This window comes from Neophocaena asiaeorientalis, unplaced genomic scaffold (assembly GCF_003031525.2).
Source record: "Neophocaena asiaeorientalis asiaeorientalis breed wild unplaced genomic scaffold, Neophocaena_asiaeorientalis_V1.1 scaffold434, whole genome shotgun sequence".
Taxonomy (NCBI): Eukaryota; Metazoa; Chordata; class Mammalia; order Artiodactyla; family Phocoenidae; genus Neophocaena; species Neophocaena asiaeorientalis.
The window spans coordinates 2,158,313-2,175,968 of NW_020175441.1; the positions used below are offsets into that span (position 1 = coordinate 2,158,313).

At 38.1% G+C, this 17,656-nt stretch overlaps 1 pseudogene; it reads right to left on the minus strand.

The window, feature by feature from the left end:
• Positions 1-15,949: 15,949 nt before the first annotated feature.
• On the minus strand, positions 15,950-16,895 carry LOC112415057 (origin recognition complex subunit 6 pseudogene; annotated as a pseudogene).
• Between the last annotated feature and the right edge of the window lie 761 nt (positions 16,896-17,656).

A 17,656-nucleotide genomic window follows, 5' to 3' on the forward strand; every position in this document is an offset into this window, starting at 1 on the left:
ACTGTTAGAAACCATACAGTTTATTTCCCAGCCCTGTCCTGTACCAACTTTATGAACTGAAGCCCCCATTTCCTTTACTTTAACCTGGTAATCATAAAACCCATTGTAAGATTAAATGAGATCATGTTCGAAAGGCAATTAACACAGTGCCTGGCATATGGTAAATGCTCAGTAAATGATAGCAGCTATAATGATGGTGATGATGAGGAACAGGAGGGGATTAGTAAGAATTGTGGTGATGATATTTCCAGCTCAATTCTCTCTCTTCACCAAAAAAAAAACACAAAAAAACAAACCTGCCATCTGCCCTCCAGGACTATAAGAAATAGAAAAGCTTGACTCTGTTACTTCCTTGAGGTAGAGAAATTACTTGAGTCCCCAGAGACTATCCTCAAGCACAACTGTCTCAACCTTCTAGTGCCTAAAATCATTTGGGACATTTATTAAAATTTCAGATAGCAGGGAGCCACCCAGTAATTCTGGTCGATAGGAAAGTCATGGGGTCCCAAGACCCAGATATCTACACTTTGAACCAGTTCTCAAGTGACTTTGAGTTGGTAGCCCGGGGATCACACTAAAAAACACCATCTTGGGGGCTTCCCTGGTGGCGCAGTGGTTGAGAGTCCGCCTGCCGTTGCAGGGGACACGAGTTCGTGCCCCGGTCCGGGAAGATCCCACAGGCCGCGGAGCGGCTGGGCCCGTGAGCCATGGCCGCTGAGCCTGCGCGTCCGGAGCCTGTGCTCCGCAACGGGAGAGGCCACAACAGTGAGAGGCCCGCGTACCGCAAAAAAATAAATAAAACAAAAAAAAACCATCCTGGGATTAAATCAGCATATTTATTGCCTTGAACCAAGATTATTTCTAAGAATCTAAGTGAAATTTTTAATGAGATTTAAGATTGGTTGTTACTTTAAGGGGATTATTTATTGGGAAATATTTATCACTGGTTGCCAACTCCAAGTATTTGTTCAAATATCTCACAGTTTTATTCTTGAGAATAAAATAAATAACAAGACACTTCTTTGATAAATATATATATGTACATATATATACACATAGATTGCTATATATACGTATGTAAGCATCGATGTCAGCAGTTTGAAATACCCTTAAAGGAACTTGCAGTCTACTTTCACGATCTCATACAGCCTAGTCATAAATTTCAGTCCCTGCTAGTCAGATGGTGTCATCAAATATTTATCTGTTGTTACTTAAAGGATAATGAATTTGTGTTTCCTGTAACTCTGAAAGGGTTAGCCTTGTTTTATTCAAACTATATTACTCACACACTCATCGAGAATGTTTTAATGCACTTCTCAAAGTTCACCCAGTGAACATTTCCAGTACTAGTAAAGAAAAGTTATGCATAGATAGTGCCACCTTATAGATTAAGAAACTGAGAGGGGAGAGTTTACATTTTCACAGACCACAGAGAAAGGCAACATGATAATTTAACTGTCATCAAACTGATTCTGTGCTCAAGTCACTAGAGCATGTCTGCCATCACCTAATTTGGTCAGCCTTGGTTGGCTTTGGAGAAAAAGAATTTTCAAAGAAAAAAGATAACATTTTCATAATATTTTACTTATGGCCTTTGTTACAGCTTCCACAGTATTATTAAGAAGTTAAAGCTAAAATTCTTCCAGAGACAGAATTAAGCTCGCAACCCAGTGAAGCAGATAAATTCATCTTTACCGATCTTAAAAAAATTTTTTGAGACATTTGATATTTTTAGATGTCTCTGACCAAGTGTTAAGTAAACTAAAAACTAAAGGAAAATTGCAAGTGGTTCTTAATATTGTATAAATCAAGTAACTTGAAGATAATGAGCAACTCACCTTTTACAAGGTTTTTTAGTATTTTTCTAACATCTGTTATGTAAAGAATTGTATCAGGTGAACATCACCAATTAGATCTCCTCTTCAAGATCAAATACTTTAAATCCATTTTTTGTAATGTTTGGAAGGAACATGTTTTAATTGAATCATTTACAAATTTAAAAAATTAACCATTAGCTCAATCTAATACCAAATTTAGAGAAAAAATTAAAAAGCTTAATTTGTGATTTCATAACCCATTAAAATTTGGTCCAAAAACTATTCTAGGTTTTATTACATAGTTAATGTCTTAGTCCTACTACTGAATGTTTTTAATATTATCATTTGAAATTAGAGATTAAAATGGTTCATTTCATCTTGCTACTCATCCTGTGCCTTTTAAAGGTAGAGCTATTTGGCTGGAAAAAAAGGAGGGGGTGTTTTTAAGGACTGATGGGCCATCATAAATTAGAATCCTGAGAGATCTTTGCAGATCTTACACTGAGTTGACAGTGTAAGAAACAGGTGCCTGTTAGGTTTTTCTTTGCTTTGACAAGCAGGTGTGTGGTTTGCTGCTTTTGCTGATCCATCCCGACACTCAAGTTCAGACAAAGGCAATCCAAAGTTTCTGTCATTTTTGTTTATTTTACCTAAGTAACTCTTATGAACTCCACCCAGGCTTGGGAGTCTGTTTGCCCGGGGATAATTTTACTAGGTACATTCAGTGGTATTTCAAACTTCAGAAGGATGACTTTATAGAGTTGGCTGATACTCTTTTATAGAACCTGGCCTCGTCTCTCGAAACCTCCTGGAAGGCAATACCAGTGTAACCTATGTCTATTCAAAGTAGATGTTTAAGGGAGAGTAAGTCTCCAGTTCAGTGCATTTAAATTAACCTACTACTCTTACTCATTCATAGACACATTCAGAAAACCATGTTTTGCTCTCAGCCGCAATTTGTATTGAACTGAGTCACATGGTGAGCTGTAGGAGAACGTGTGTAAAATATATAGAATGCTGGTTCTTAGTCTGAGGTCTGTGGACCTTCTGATTTTCTGTGAAAATTATGTGTGTGTGTGTGTGTGTGTGCGTACAGTTGTGCATTTTCCTGAGTAGAAGTACCATAGTTGTCCAAAAATTCTCAATGCAGCAACTGATTCCAAAAGGTAAAAAAACATTGACATGGAGAGAATAATAAATGACTACTTGTCTTTGCTTCACTATCAAGTATAATAAAACATTGCAACATTGGCTTCTTATGACCTTTCATAATCACAACAAAGGCTGATTCTTGGGTCTTTTTTCCTCTCCTCAAGGTTACTGTGAGCCTTTCTGCAGGAGGTATTGCTCAGTGTGCCAGGCCCTTGAAAGCTATCTGGCAAGTCAGTTTTAGGGGCAATCAGAGCACTGGTGGCATACCAGACGATTTTAGAAGGCACCAGCATGACATTTAGATAAATTCAGCTAGTAATAGATATCTCCCTTGACATTCTTTTTTAGTTCTTCCGGTTATGGCAAAGAAATAGTACCAGTTGGCATAGGGATTATTTTACCACTTCAGGAACCCTCCCTAGTGTCTCCTTTCAACAGAAATAGCAGGCCTCCAGCTCAGTCTTCACAAGAAACTATATCTGGCAAGAATTTAATAACATTACTCAGTTCGTGGTATTTCTTTCTATGATTATCTTCTATTTAAGGCAAATAATACTGGTTTTCAATTTTAGTTAATAAGAAAGTTTATTTTTAAATAGATGTATTTAATATTAAAAAGAAGGAACAACTTAAAGAAAAATATTTTTATTAGTATAGATGACACAAGGATATGACAAAATCATAAAACTGGGATGTAAATAATAGAAATTTGAGAAATACCAGACTAAACAATTGCTAATCAAGTCATGCTTTTATTTTTAGAGAGATTGACAATCTTTTAGAAAATTCAATGTATTTAGAATAAATCTTATAACCAGCAATAGCAATTTCTAGTAAGCATTTCTGAAAAATAAGTAAAAATTGTGAGAGATGCCTTTAACATTAATTACCTAGGATGCTTTTAAATGCTTGTAATAGAAAACATGACTAAAAGTATCTTCAACAATAAGGACTGATTTCTAATGGTTCCAGCATAGATTCAGTCAGTGACTCAGTGACATCAAGGATCGAGGTTCTTGCCATATTTTCCTCTGCCATTCTTAGCATGTCAGTTTTGTCCTCATATTCATTTTCTCATGATCTCAAGAGAGCTTCCATGGCACCAGTCATCGTCCAACAATGACCAGATTCAGGAAAGTATGAACCTTTTGTCCATTTGCAGAGCAAAGGAAACCTAAACGTTCCCTTCCTTGCCTTCACATTTCTCAAGCAAGATTGCACCTGTATAAAATCAAACATTAGCAAGAAGAAAAGGAATTACACCAGGATTGCCTTAACCTAATCCTCATTCACCCACTGAGGCTAAGGAGGTATCAATAAAGAACATGGGCCTAATAACTGAACAGTATTGGGGTTCTCTTGGCAAGGAATTATGAGGGGAATGTCTGTTGGGTATTCAATCCACATTGTTTGCCATGAGCTTGCATTAACACAAGACTTTAACAAGTTGGGACATGCAAAAAGTCTAAGGATTAATATTGGAGAAAACTCTTATTTCAGTGTCACAAGTAATAGAAACCTGGGCCAAATAGACAAAATACACACAGAAGATGGAAGCTAACAGTTTTTTTTAAGGATCCAAATAGAGTAAACTCTCAAAAAAATTTTATCTCAGGGGTTTAAAAAACACTGATTGGTTGATAATCCTTCTCCCCTATTCTACCTGCCTCAGCTACTGTGAGCAGGAAAGGCCTGCAAGAGCAATCTCAGACCAATTTTAAAACTGGTTGTTGTTATTGTTTTTAAGAATTTGATATTTTTAAAAAGCTGCAGAGTAGACATCATGGGGAAAAAAAAGAGAACATTATTGGGCTTTGTTAGACATTTTTATTTTTTTTAATTTTAACTTACATGTGGAATATGTGGAGGGGCACCATTATCTCACCTGTGCATAGGTCTTGTCTGTGTTTTAATCTGGCCCTGACAGCTGTAGCTCCAGTAAATGAGATGGTCTATAAACCTCTCTCGAGTTACTAGTGTTATAAATGCTTTCTAAGCATAATTCTTGGCTTTATTCCCCAGTCCAGAATGAATGGAATCAAATAAATGACTGAATTTGGATCTGGTCTCAGACATGAGGAGACAGGAAATGGCCATTCAACAAATATTGAAATATTGATTGAGCACCAAAAGGGTGCCAAGTTCTTTGTATTTATTTTGATTTTCATCCCAACAATAACTCTATAATACAGACATTTTTAACTCCAATTTTCAAGATATAAAATTAAGGGCCAAATAAAGGGAGTGATTTCTTAGAGTTTACAAAACTGGTAAATACGGAACAAAGATCTGAACTTGGGTCTTTCTGATCCCAAATCCCATGTTCTTTGCGTTGAACTCTCCTGCCTCCTGAGGGTCTTCACAACCAAATACCAAAGGACAAAATCAAGAGGTTATGAAATGAGATCAAAGGTACAAGCTAAGATGTGGAAGAACAGAAAAACGAGAGTCAAAACCAAATCTAGGCACAAACAGATATTTCACAACTACTATGTGCCGAGTGTAGAATAGAAAAGACGTTGGTATACCTGTCTAGACATGATGGACAAGGGGAAGTAGGTCAAGAATCAATAGTGACTCCAAGATATGTGCTCTGAGATCTAAAGGGAGGGGCTTTTTATATGTTCCTTGGTGTGGGGTTAGAACAGGGAGTAGGTGTGGCTGGGACTTGGGGATAAACAGGCACACCTGGGCAATAGGAATGCAATTGGCTGGGTGGGGCTAGGGAAAACAAACTTGACGGTAAGGTTGCCTTTTCACAGCTAGGTGAGTTTTCCCTTACCTTATGCTTACCTGGATCTGGGGGCAAATTCTGGCTACCTAACTCTTAATTAACTGACAGACCTTTTCTCCTTGATCATAGCCCAAATAGTTCCATATTTTACATACGGGTAGAAGTTATTTTTATCTTGAATTTTAGTAACCAGAGTTTATTGGGGATTATTAAAGCTATTTTAACTGGTATGGTATAGTGTTACCATATTTGAGTTCCCTATGAAAAAATAATTGCTCAATTAGCATTTCTTCTGTTCCCATTCCAAAAAAGCTGGACTATTGTCACCTGAGTTGTCATCTAGGTGTAGTGTTATCTTAGATATCTATCACTTGAAGGTTAAATACCATTATTATGTTTGTTGGCCCAGATGATATACCACACAGTTTCAGCTGTATGACTCATCTTGTGAAAAAGAATGTAATTTCTTTTAGTGTATCAACTCTAACCTGCCAATCTTCATAATGGCCTGCATATTTTTAACCAGGCCTTCTCATACTTACCAGTGCTACCAAGAAGACGTGGCAGTTGTCTGTATTTATGCAAATCTAAAGAATAACAATGTTAGTGCTGAGACATATTTTCAACTTGAGCTTACCAAGAGCCCATTTTAATTTCAACCCAAATCTGAATATACAACACAAAGTTGGGAAAATCCTGGAAGGCCAAACCATGCAATAGAATTTCCTGAGCCATAAAAACCAATACCCCCTTTCTCTGAGAGTACAGAAAATGTAAACTACTCCATGTGCTATTAGACAAATGTCAAAATGTACGTTGATCAGTTCAATCCTAATGATCCCAGGAAAGTACACATAAACTCATTTTATTAAATAAATATTATTTACTAAGCATCCCGTGCCTCCAAAAACATTGAACTCATTTTTTCTAAATGTATTTTTCTGTATTTAAGCATACTTTGGAATTAGCCTGTAAAATTTACTGATGGTAGATTGCATTGCTTCTTTTGCAAAGGTAATATGAGTATTGTCTGCCTGACCTGGGAACAGCTCTTTTGTGAAATAGCCAAAAAGCTCTGAAGCTGGAGTCAAAAGGAATCTTAGGTTCAAATTCTGACTCAACCATTTGATTCTACATTACTTTAGGCAAATTACATAGCCTCCCTAAATCTCTTCATCTAAAATATAGGGATAATAAATTTTACTTTAACAAGTGGTTGGTTTGAATCCCCTGAGATGATGCAAATAAGTACTTATAACAGTGCATGACTCTGAAGGAGCTATAAAGAAGTGGTTACTTAAATTTAAAAGCAATAGACTCGGTCAAGAGTCAGAAAAAGAGTCAGAAAGGGAATGTACTTAAGATGTAGAGTGACTATTTGATTATTGAGAAAAAATTGAAGGTTTGGATATTTTGAAAATTCCATGTAAAATATACAGCAACCACCCTCCAAATACCAATGACCTCCATATCTAAATTTTCAGCCTTGGCCTCTCCTGCAAGCTTTAGACTCTGGTATCCAACTCCCCACAGGACTGGTCCACCTCAACATGTCCAAAACTGAACTCAGCATCTTATCCTTCAAAACTATTGTTATTTCTTAGCTTAGTGGAGTGTGCCCATAATTCACTCAGTCACAAAATTCAGAAATTTGGATGTCGTCCTAGAATCTTCCATGTCTCATATTCCACCCCAAACATCTAAATCAAGGCCAATAGATCTGTGGTTCTTAAACCTGGCAGAGCTTCAGAACTAGGGTGCTTTGTATAAATACCAAGCCCTGCCCCAGAGATTCTGATTCAGAAGGCCTGAGGTATGCTGTGGGAATCTACTTTCAAAAATAAATATACAGAACTTCCACAAAGAATCTGATACTCATCGAGATTTGGAAGCCACTGTTGGAGTATACCTTCTTATCCGATCTTGTATGTGTATCTTCCTCTCCATCCCTACTGCAGCTCCCTTACTTTAGATGCTCATAGCTCTCTTGAATACTAAAAGTCACTCCATTAGTGGTCACTGTGCATCCAGTCCCCCTAACCCCCACTGCATTTAATCTTCTAGTGCTGCCAGATCTATTTATCTAAATCCAAGCTTTAGAGAAAAACACATCTAAATTCAAATCCCTGCTTTGCTAATTACATGCCTATAACCTTGAGCAAATTACTTCATCTAAGACTCAGTTTTCTCATCAGGAAAATGAAGATGATATTAATACCTATTAAATGAGATTTGGATGGATAGTATATGTAAATATCTTAATATAAGTACAGGGACTGGCATATAGCAAGCTATTAGAATTATTAAGCTAATATAGTTGTTGTTTTTGCTATTATGACACAAATCTATGTAATTCCTGTTTCATGTTCTCCTCCTGCTCCTAGCCTCCTTTTCAGTGAACAAATCCTAAGTTAGGCCTTCTTCATCACAATTGCCTTTCTCCAACCTGGACCTCTAATAATCACCAGTCATGAAGCATCCTCTGATATGGCATTTGTCCTTCCAGATTTCTTCCCCTGACTCACACCTGAGGCCTGCCCAGATTATACAGCTCAGCCAAGTGGAAATTTCTAGTTTGTGTGATTTGGTTCTTCCACTGCCCAGGTCTGACTTATCCAACTACCACCTAACCAGAGTTGGGTGTCCTGACTCTAAATAAAGTTAATAAACACAGTTCTCTATATGTTTTGTATAGGGCCCAATTTACCACAGATATATGGTATACAGTACATAATTATACTCTCCTCCCTAAACATAAAGTTCTTGCCTTAGCCAATACATAAAGTTTAAGCTCAGATAGAAGTAAAGAAAAGTAGATGCTCAGGTAAGCTCAGGTAGAAGTAAAGGGAACCAGTCTGAAGAGATGTCATTTTCTGGAGGTGGGCAAGTCTGGTGGTCAGATCAGCTAGAGTGCCAAAATTCTTTATCAGGGGGTGAAACAACCTGATTCCAGAAAGCCTGTGGCTGGGGGTATTTGAAGGGCTGTGGGAGGCAGAATGAAGGCCTCGGGAAAAGAGATTAGCAGGACACAGCAACAACAACGAGGAGGAGGGTGCTAGCTAACTTTTACTGAGTATTCATCACAGATCCGTCGCTGTGTTAATTCTTTTACAAACATTTTCTCTAATTGTTACATCAACCCTTCAAGCGGTTGAGTACCAGATGGAAAAACTGAGTCTCGGGGGGTTAAGAGACTTGCCCAAGATTACACAGCTAGTAAACAAACCCACTCCCCTCAACCCGATTCCCCCACAGGGCCTAACCATAAGAGCACTAAAAGGGGGGGGGAAGGGGTTTCAGCTCACTGAGCACAGCATGTCCCAGGGGCTCTCTTGAATCAATTTGCATACCGCACTCAGAAGAGCAGTTAGTTCCTATTTCTTTAATCCCCAGGATCCCTCTCCCTTGCTCTGGTCGGACAGGACTGAGCTTGCTGGTTGCAGGTAAGGCTGGAGCAGAGAGGGACTTGGGTGATTCAAGTGCCACTAGGTTGGCAATACAGTTGCAGATACTGGCCTAGACAACACTATTCTCTTAAATCACATAAGAATTCAGTCATAGATCCACTAGACTCTGCCCATCACAGAAAAGTAAATAACCTCCCCGAGAATTAATTTTGGGGAATTAATCCAAAATGTTCAAGACACGTGGCCTCAGTAGTTATAATAAAAAAAAAAAAAACATAACAGCATAGGAATGAATAAGTAATTTTTGGCTCAAACTTACAAAAGCAGTCATTAAAACTTACATGACAAATTGTGCGTGACAACTTTGAAACAACACAAAATAGACTTTGACAAGCTAAAATTTAAAAAGGAGTCAAAATTATATCTACCATATGGACGTAATTATGTTTTTGTTCAAAGCATAGAGAACAACAACAAGAATAATGCACCACAGTGTGAATGGGGGTTGACTCTAGTTGGTGGAAGCAGAATTTATACTGTTTATTTTTCTTCTTATTGACATTTTATGATATTTTTAATGAGCATAGGTTAATTCTCAATGCAAAAAAATAAATAAGCTTTGTTTTTTTAAAAATAAAAAGAACTAGCCTCCTGGAAAGTCCTAGTGCATTTTGGAATTGTTTCTGAGTCTGGCTCAGCCCACCTCCTATTTTCTTCATCGTGCAGCCATGATCCCATGACCCAACAGCCTGGTGGCCTGTGGTAATCAGAGCTGTTAAGTAACTTCCCTGAAATTTTGAGGGTTTTGCCATTTTCCCCACTACCTTATAAAGAGTCTTCAACAGGTTTTTGGCTTCATAAACTATCAGAAATCCATTCTTCCTCCCAGCAGTCCATTTTATTAGAATGATGTGGTGAAACACAGGACCACACAAGCAAGGGCTGGTTTTAATTGTTAACCATTCCCCATTGTGTTTGGTTTCTTTCTGCTCCCTGATGGACTCCACTAGAACTCTTCTGTAAACTTCTGTTCCTTAAGGACTCCCAATCCAAATAGGGCTGCCTGCGCCCCTCCTGCACATTGTATCCTGAGCAGAGGTAGCCAGGTCACAAGCTTGCATCAACCGATGATGTTTCAGAATCCTTACCTAAGAAGGAAGTGGATGCTAGGTGATCATGGTGAACACAAAAATATCAAAGGATCCTTGTTACTGTCTTCCAGTGATGAGTACATTTTCAAGTTCTATTCCAAATACCTTGGCAGCCATTTTACTCCAGGGAGCCAGAGAGGGGAAAGTCTGTTCTTGCATCATTACCAACAGCTTGGGGAAAACCCAGTCCTTTCACATACAAACAGGGCTGGCTGCATTTGATTGCACAGAGCCAGCCAAATTGGGGCTTCTTAACAGCTCATGCCTCTGACAGTTACTCAGCACCACCTCTGAGATTTAGTAGAGAGCAAAAAACACTCCAATAGGCCCCTTTCACACATGTAAGTGTAAAGCACACGTGGTTTTCCGTACCTCCTATCAGCCTTGCTTTGGTGAAGAAGATTCAGTCAAATTCATTTCCATAAAGCAATGCTGCTCTATATGACTCTACAGAAACCACATTAAAGGTATCGAGTGAGGGCTATCTGTATTACTAGAAAGACACTTTGACAAACAGTAGATTTTCAGAGTGTGATAAATGCAGTACAAGGCTAGATGAACCCAAGAAGATTAAGAAGAAAAAAAGCTGTAACAGTAGAGGAAGGAGAGGGGCATCTAAGGGAAAACGTAGATCTAGAGATGATAAAGAAAGGAGTGGGAAAAAAAAAATAGGGCAAATTTCCATTCTGAAGAAGAAAAAGCACCCACTTTTTACCTCACTTTGGGTCTGCATCTGAGAGTATAAACGGCATTGAGGAGCCCCAAATCTTCCAACAGGACTAAATTCAGTTTTCCACAAGTAGTTTCCTCACCCAGTGCAGGAACCTTCACACCTTCTTTCAGCCTTCCTCTCTTCCACCGACCGATGAAATTAAATGATCTCCAATATTTACATTTTGCATTTACTTCTTTTTAATTTTGACAAAATGAATTAGAACTGAGGAAATTAAAAATGAAATCTGATACAAGGTCAATTGAAGACGTATTTTGCAGAGATTGACAACCACGTTGGTGTTAGTTGCCCCTGCCTCCTCAGTAAGGTTTGCATGATTGTGGCCTTTTCCAGCTCTCACCAGGGAGCCAAACAAACTCAGTAAAAATCAGCACCATTTATTAACACTCTTATTTTACCAGACTATGAGGTAGCCCAAAAGAAGAGTATACATGATTCCTTCCCTTAAAGAACTGAGAATCTCAAAACTCTGCATACATAAGCCCCAGCTAAGATTTTAAAGGGTCTCAGAGCTGGTTTACAGTAAGAAAATGCATATTCATCTGATAATGAAGAAAATATGGAAGGAAGGTTAGTTGTAAGAAAACCCTTCAGATACTCCAAGATTTTCTGGTACAAAATGTAATCTATGGGAGCTTGTTAGAAATGTAAAATCTTGGACCCTGCCCCAGATCTCCTGAATCAGAATTAGCATTTTAACAAGATCCCCAGTATAGATACATGTTTGTTAAAGTCTGAGAGGCACTTCCCTAAGACTTCTCAAGCCCCTTTACACCCCCTGTTCAAACTGAACACAATATGGCTTAAAATGTTGGATAGGTAAGAAAACATAGAGGCAGGTGTAGAGGCAAGATCAACTGTTGGGTTTTTTGTTTTTGGTTTTGGTTTTTTTCAAAAAAAATGAGGCATTTCAGAAAGTGCAACAAAATTAATCAAACAAGTACAGGAAGAGGGCAAACAGGGGTTTCAGTTACTGATAAGCTTGATATGAGTCAATTGACTATGGCTACCAAAAAAGAAAAAAAAATTGAAAAGCAAGCAAATACAAAAGCTAAAGACTGCATTAATAGAAGCATGGTATCTGGATGAGGAAGATGACTGCCCTACTCTACCTTACACTGGTCAAGTCTTATCTTAAGTGCATTCAGTTCAAGATATTACAATTAAGAAAAATAGAGACAAACAAGAACACGTTCACTTGAGAAAAACCATGATAGTGAAATTAAAACCCTGACCTGGGGGAAAAATTGTTGAAGGAATTGGAGTTGGTAAATTCATTTAAGAAAGGTTTTGATGAAAATAAAAAGCTTAAAAATACGGAGGAAAATCATGTGGGGAAAAAACACTTGGTCTGTGGACAAGCATTTGAGAACCATTGGTTAAGATACCTGAGGACAATTCAAACCCCGGAAATTTGTCATTTAGGACATTATTGGATCTCCAAAGCATCTTCTGCAAAAACCAACAAGGCAGAGAAGCAGGTATCATTCTCCTCAAATCACAGGAGAGCATGATCAGTGATGGAGCCTGGTCTAGAACAAGGGTTTCTGAGCCTTTGTCCAATGTGCTTTCATTACCCAGCCTGCTATGAAATTCCTACCTTGGTAACCATTACAGAAGTAAAGGAAGTAAAAGTGACCCCAAAATTTTATTTTGATTTTTTCTTCTACCCTATGATCCAAATACAGTTGCCACTAGCCTCAAGTGCAACCGTGTACCAACACATGGCTAGTGGAACTGAGAAACTGAAATTTTATTTTTGTTTAACTTAAGTTAATTGAAAAAATAAGCATAATTATTTTATATCAAACTAATATTTAATTCAGTTATTGGAAAACTTTAAGCATGTTTGAGGCATTTTGGATATATAAATTTAGTTTTTCAATATTATGAAATCTAAATATTATTTTCAAGGACAATTTAATATCCTAATTGACATGTGCTGTATGTAGGTGGAAAATATGCCCCAGAGAGCAAATATGTACATGAAAGGAGATGCAAAACATTTCAGTATTTTACATATTTATATGTTAAAATGTTTTAGATATGTTGAGTTAAACAAAATATATTATTAAAATTAATTTCACCTCTTTCCTTTTACTTTTATAATGTCTTTATTACAAGCTTATAATGATCTGTGTGGCTCACATTATATTTCTATTAGACATCCCTGTTCTATGTCATTCTGAAAAAGTTTGAAAAGGAACTCAAACCTCTTTCTCCAAGCAGAGGCTGCCAGTAGTTCACTTTTCTATCAAACATGCCTGACTTAAGAAGGAAAGATGCAAACTCTGCTGAGAAGAGCAAGATCTCCAGCATTGCTCCCTCATCACCCCTCCAAGTATTGCAGCAGTTTTAGTAGAGCCCCTTAGGAATGCATAGTTCCCCTGCTGTAAGACACTCTCAGACAGCGAAATTGGACGTTTCTGGAATGTATTAAATACAGGGAGAAATCCCTTCTCATTCCTGCACCTTTATTTCAGGTGAGTGGTGATCCCTTAGGTGGTTCACCTCTTTTGCTGTTGCCCTGTCTCCCCTTGGGTGGGACCGATCATAGAGGAGACCATTACCCTGTTCAATCCTCTGCAGGGGAAGCAGTAAAAATCAAGCTACATACACTTGAATGCCAGGAATGAAGTTTCAGAGAGCCTGGTTCTTCCCATCTCCTCCAGACTAAGCCCAAAAGCTCATAATTGGGAATTGTGGTTTGAGAAATAAGCTTGGAATACATCATTCCTTTCCTCTTCTTCTCTACCTGGCTATCTCCTGTTCATCCCAGTAAATTCTTCTTCTTTCAGTAAACATTTCCAAATCCCAACTGCTAAATTTCAGTGTCCTTTCCTCTATCTCCATCATACCCTGTGACTCCTTCTTTCATATTTATCACCACTGTCCACATCAAAGGTCTCCTAGAATCTCCTGAGGTGTATTTCCTCATCATTGCCTGACATTCTTAAGGTAAAGGCCAAAATGCCAAGGACATCCTGACTTTTGAGAGAATCTGACTAGTTTATGGGCCTAAGGGTAAGCAAGGTGATGGCCTAGAGTATTTAACAGTGCTTCCCAATCCTCACATGCCAATTTCATGTTTTTTTACCATACCTGAGTTCCTCCAGAATTCTTATTAATATATCTTTCAATAGCTCATATTTTTCATTTAAATGTGTTTAAAGAAGAAACTTTACATCACTGACATAAATGGAAAACTAATATTTTTATATGCATTAAAAGAACAATCAGGGGCTTCCCTGGTGGCGCAGTGGTTAAGAATCCGCCTGCCAATGCAAGGGACACGGGTTCGACCCCTGGTCCACAAAGATCCCACATGCTGCGGAGCAACTAAGCCCATGTGCCACAACTACTGAGCTTGTGCTCTAGAGTCCACGAGCCACAAATATTGAGCCCGTGTGCCACGACTACTGAAGCCCACGTACCTAGAGCCCGTGCTCTGCAAGAAAAGAAGCTACTGCAATGAGAAGCCCGTGCACCGCAACAAAGACCCAACACAGCCCAAAATAAATTAATTAATTTTTTTTTTTTAAGTACAAGCAGTCAAAATAAACATTTATCTACTACCACCTAAAATCCTCTCTTCTACCACCAGTGGTATACCAATTACATACAGGCATAATGGTCTAGAACATCATTGGCAGAACAGATGGAAATCTAAAGTGTGGACATGAACTTCCGAAAATTTCATGGCAAACTGATTTGGCTTAGCAAACCAGGTTTTTCAGAACGAAGACTTTCTCTGAACCACGATCCACAGATATGAAGATCCCCTCTCTGGACTCAGAGCCGAGCACAGGATGAAGAATAGGGAAGTACAGGAACCCAGTAAAGTCTAAGAAAAGCAAAAGTCATTCTCCAACCCATTCCACTCCCAGCCTCTAGCTCCCAGCAGCGGCATCTCAGTGAGCAGCATACTGAGAGTATTGGCATGGACAAAGATTTTAACGGGGAAGCAAATAGCTGAAGTCTGAAGTTTACTTCGCATGTGCTATGTATCCCAAAGCGGCCGATGGGTCCCTCAAGTGCTTCTCTACCTCCTCCGTCAAAGCCTTTATTTAGTGATAGTTTCATAATCCCCCTTAAAGCAGGTTCTGTGGATAAAATAAATTCAGCTTGACTTTTTCTTCTAAGTCCTCTTTCTTATTTGGGAATTACTATTTTTAGCAGCACAATTTAGTTTCTCTTTATTCATGCATATGAAATGAAATAAAACTCATCCCTTTGGAAAATGATCTTAAAATTCTAGGACCTCAGATTTTATTAAAATCCCCCAGGTGCATATAATGACTTTAGATGTAGACTACACCGTAGTCTTCTGTGACATGATCTTATTTCAACCAACTCTCAAATAGGAAAAACAAAACAAAACACTGGTATTAAAAAAAAACTAAATTAAATAAACATGGATTTTGCATAATATATCCATAGGGATTTAGACAATTAGGATGGCAAAGAAAAAGAATTTCTGGTAGCTAAATGGATAAGAAACAAGCAGTTTCCTTCACACCAAGTAAAACTAAGAGTGCTGCAAAGATGTTATTTTAAAGGCAGATTTCCACGAATTGTCAATCACTCTCGGTTAACAGAAAATTACACCCATATATTCTTAGAAATCTCTCAGTTCCCTCCTACTGTGTAGTGCTTTGGTGGTAATGTTCCTCTTTGAGGTGGTGTTTGTTAAATACATGTGGCTCAATGTGAAAATGCTAGGGGATTTTTGCATACTTTCCTAGCCTAGATGCACATATGCTCTTAGAAATATTTTGCAGAGATAAATAATGGTTTAACACATGTTCTACATAATCTTTTTTTGTATATAAAAATAATATTTATTAACTTAGGTTGTACTATATATTTAGTCAAACCTAGAGATTAACAAAAACTTAAGTAAAATCTTTAGACTCCATTCAGCTTGAATTTCATATTCTGGATAGGACAGGAGACTATCTTTTGCTTAAAACAAAACAAGAAAGCAAAATAGCTTCAATGACATTTTGTAGGAGAGAGCAGACCTGTGGGGAGCCAAGGCTGAGCCAACCAGGCACTGTGGCTAATCTAACGAATTTGCTGCCCATGTGAGAGCCACCCTGCTCAGCCCCAATGCTGGCTTCTTTTCTATGAAGGATAGGATCCTTGTTATAAAAGTTCAAACAAATTTCCAAACCCTCACATCTTCCTTGACGTGGCAGATGCACTGCTGGTTTGCAGTACAGGTGGTCCGGGAGCTGAAATCACTCTGTTGTAGCCTTTTGTGCTTTGGCAGCATTTTCCAAAATTTTCCTTTTCCACTGTTCATAATCCTGTGTCAGATCTTCATCTTTTTGCGGTTTATGTGGGATCTCTACTACATTCTCTATTTCCGTTGCTGAAGGTTCAACCACTGTCTTCTTTTTCTTCCATGGTGGAGTAGCTGAATCTCCAGGCTCTCTGTCGATCTGCTGCCCAATCTTCTCTAACTGTTTACAGAGTCGATCAAACATGGCTTTTTTTACACCGGATGTGGCTGCCATTTTATTTTTGTCCACCTTTAGCTTTAGAATCTTGCATGCTGAAAGTAGTGCAGCAGTGGTGAAAAGCGGCCTGGATAAGCCAAGATCAACGTGCTGTGTTTGTGAAAGACTGGACTCATAGCTTTGCAGTATCTTTGAAGCCATGTTCACTGCTTCTGTACAGCTAAACTGTACAGCTAGGTCTCTTATTCCAATATTCGAGTTCAGGCCCAGTAAACACTCAAAAGATTTAAGACAACTCTGATACATCTTCTTGTTCAAACCAGAAAGTTTAATTAAATAAGCCCTGTCCAAGGGGCACTTCATGCAGGAAGCTCAGCACCTCCGGCTCGGCGATGCCCAGACGCAGGGCTAAACGCCGGATCAGACCAGGCTCCATGGCGCGTACAAAGACTACCTACATAATCTTTTTGAATAGTGGAAATATTGCTCTAAAAATTAATAGCTCTTTAGAGGGAAAGGATTATTTTCTTGGTAGAAGAAACTGTATATTGACAATAGCTCTTTTCAACATGTATAACTATTCCCTTTTTACTATTTTGCCTGAAACATCTGACAAATATTGCTTTTCTAGGACGCTTTATAAAGTATGAAGGCAATATCAGTTAGCCTTCCAGAAATTAATAAGCAGAGAAAATAATATTTTAATTAACGGTAGGGCCAGTACAAAAATATAACAATTTTTACTATGCACAGAAAAGGAATGATCTATAATATTATTAACTTTTAATGTTAATTGTACTATATTAACATGAACTTTCACATTCTTGCTTTCTACCCTCAGAGACTTTCATATTCATTATCTCCTTTCAGTTTCTATGAAATAAGACAGCAATATTACCCTGAATTTAACTATGAATAAGTGGAAGTCTAGAGAAGTTAAATACTTTTCCCCAAGTTACAAAACAAGGTAGTAGTTAACTAGGACAAATTCTACCACTTTATCTTATGGTCAAATGAAATTATCAAACTATGGTGCATCTTCATACTGTGTGTCAACCTTACAAGTTAGAGTGTCTCCTGCTCCTGCCATTTTTCTTCTTTGGAACCTTATGTATCACTTGAACACAGTCCCAAGAAAACCTCACTAATACTATATTACCTAATAACATTTATTCAAGCTATGCTGTAAATGATCAC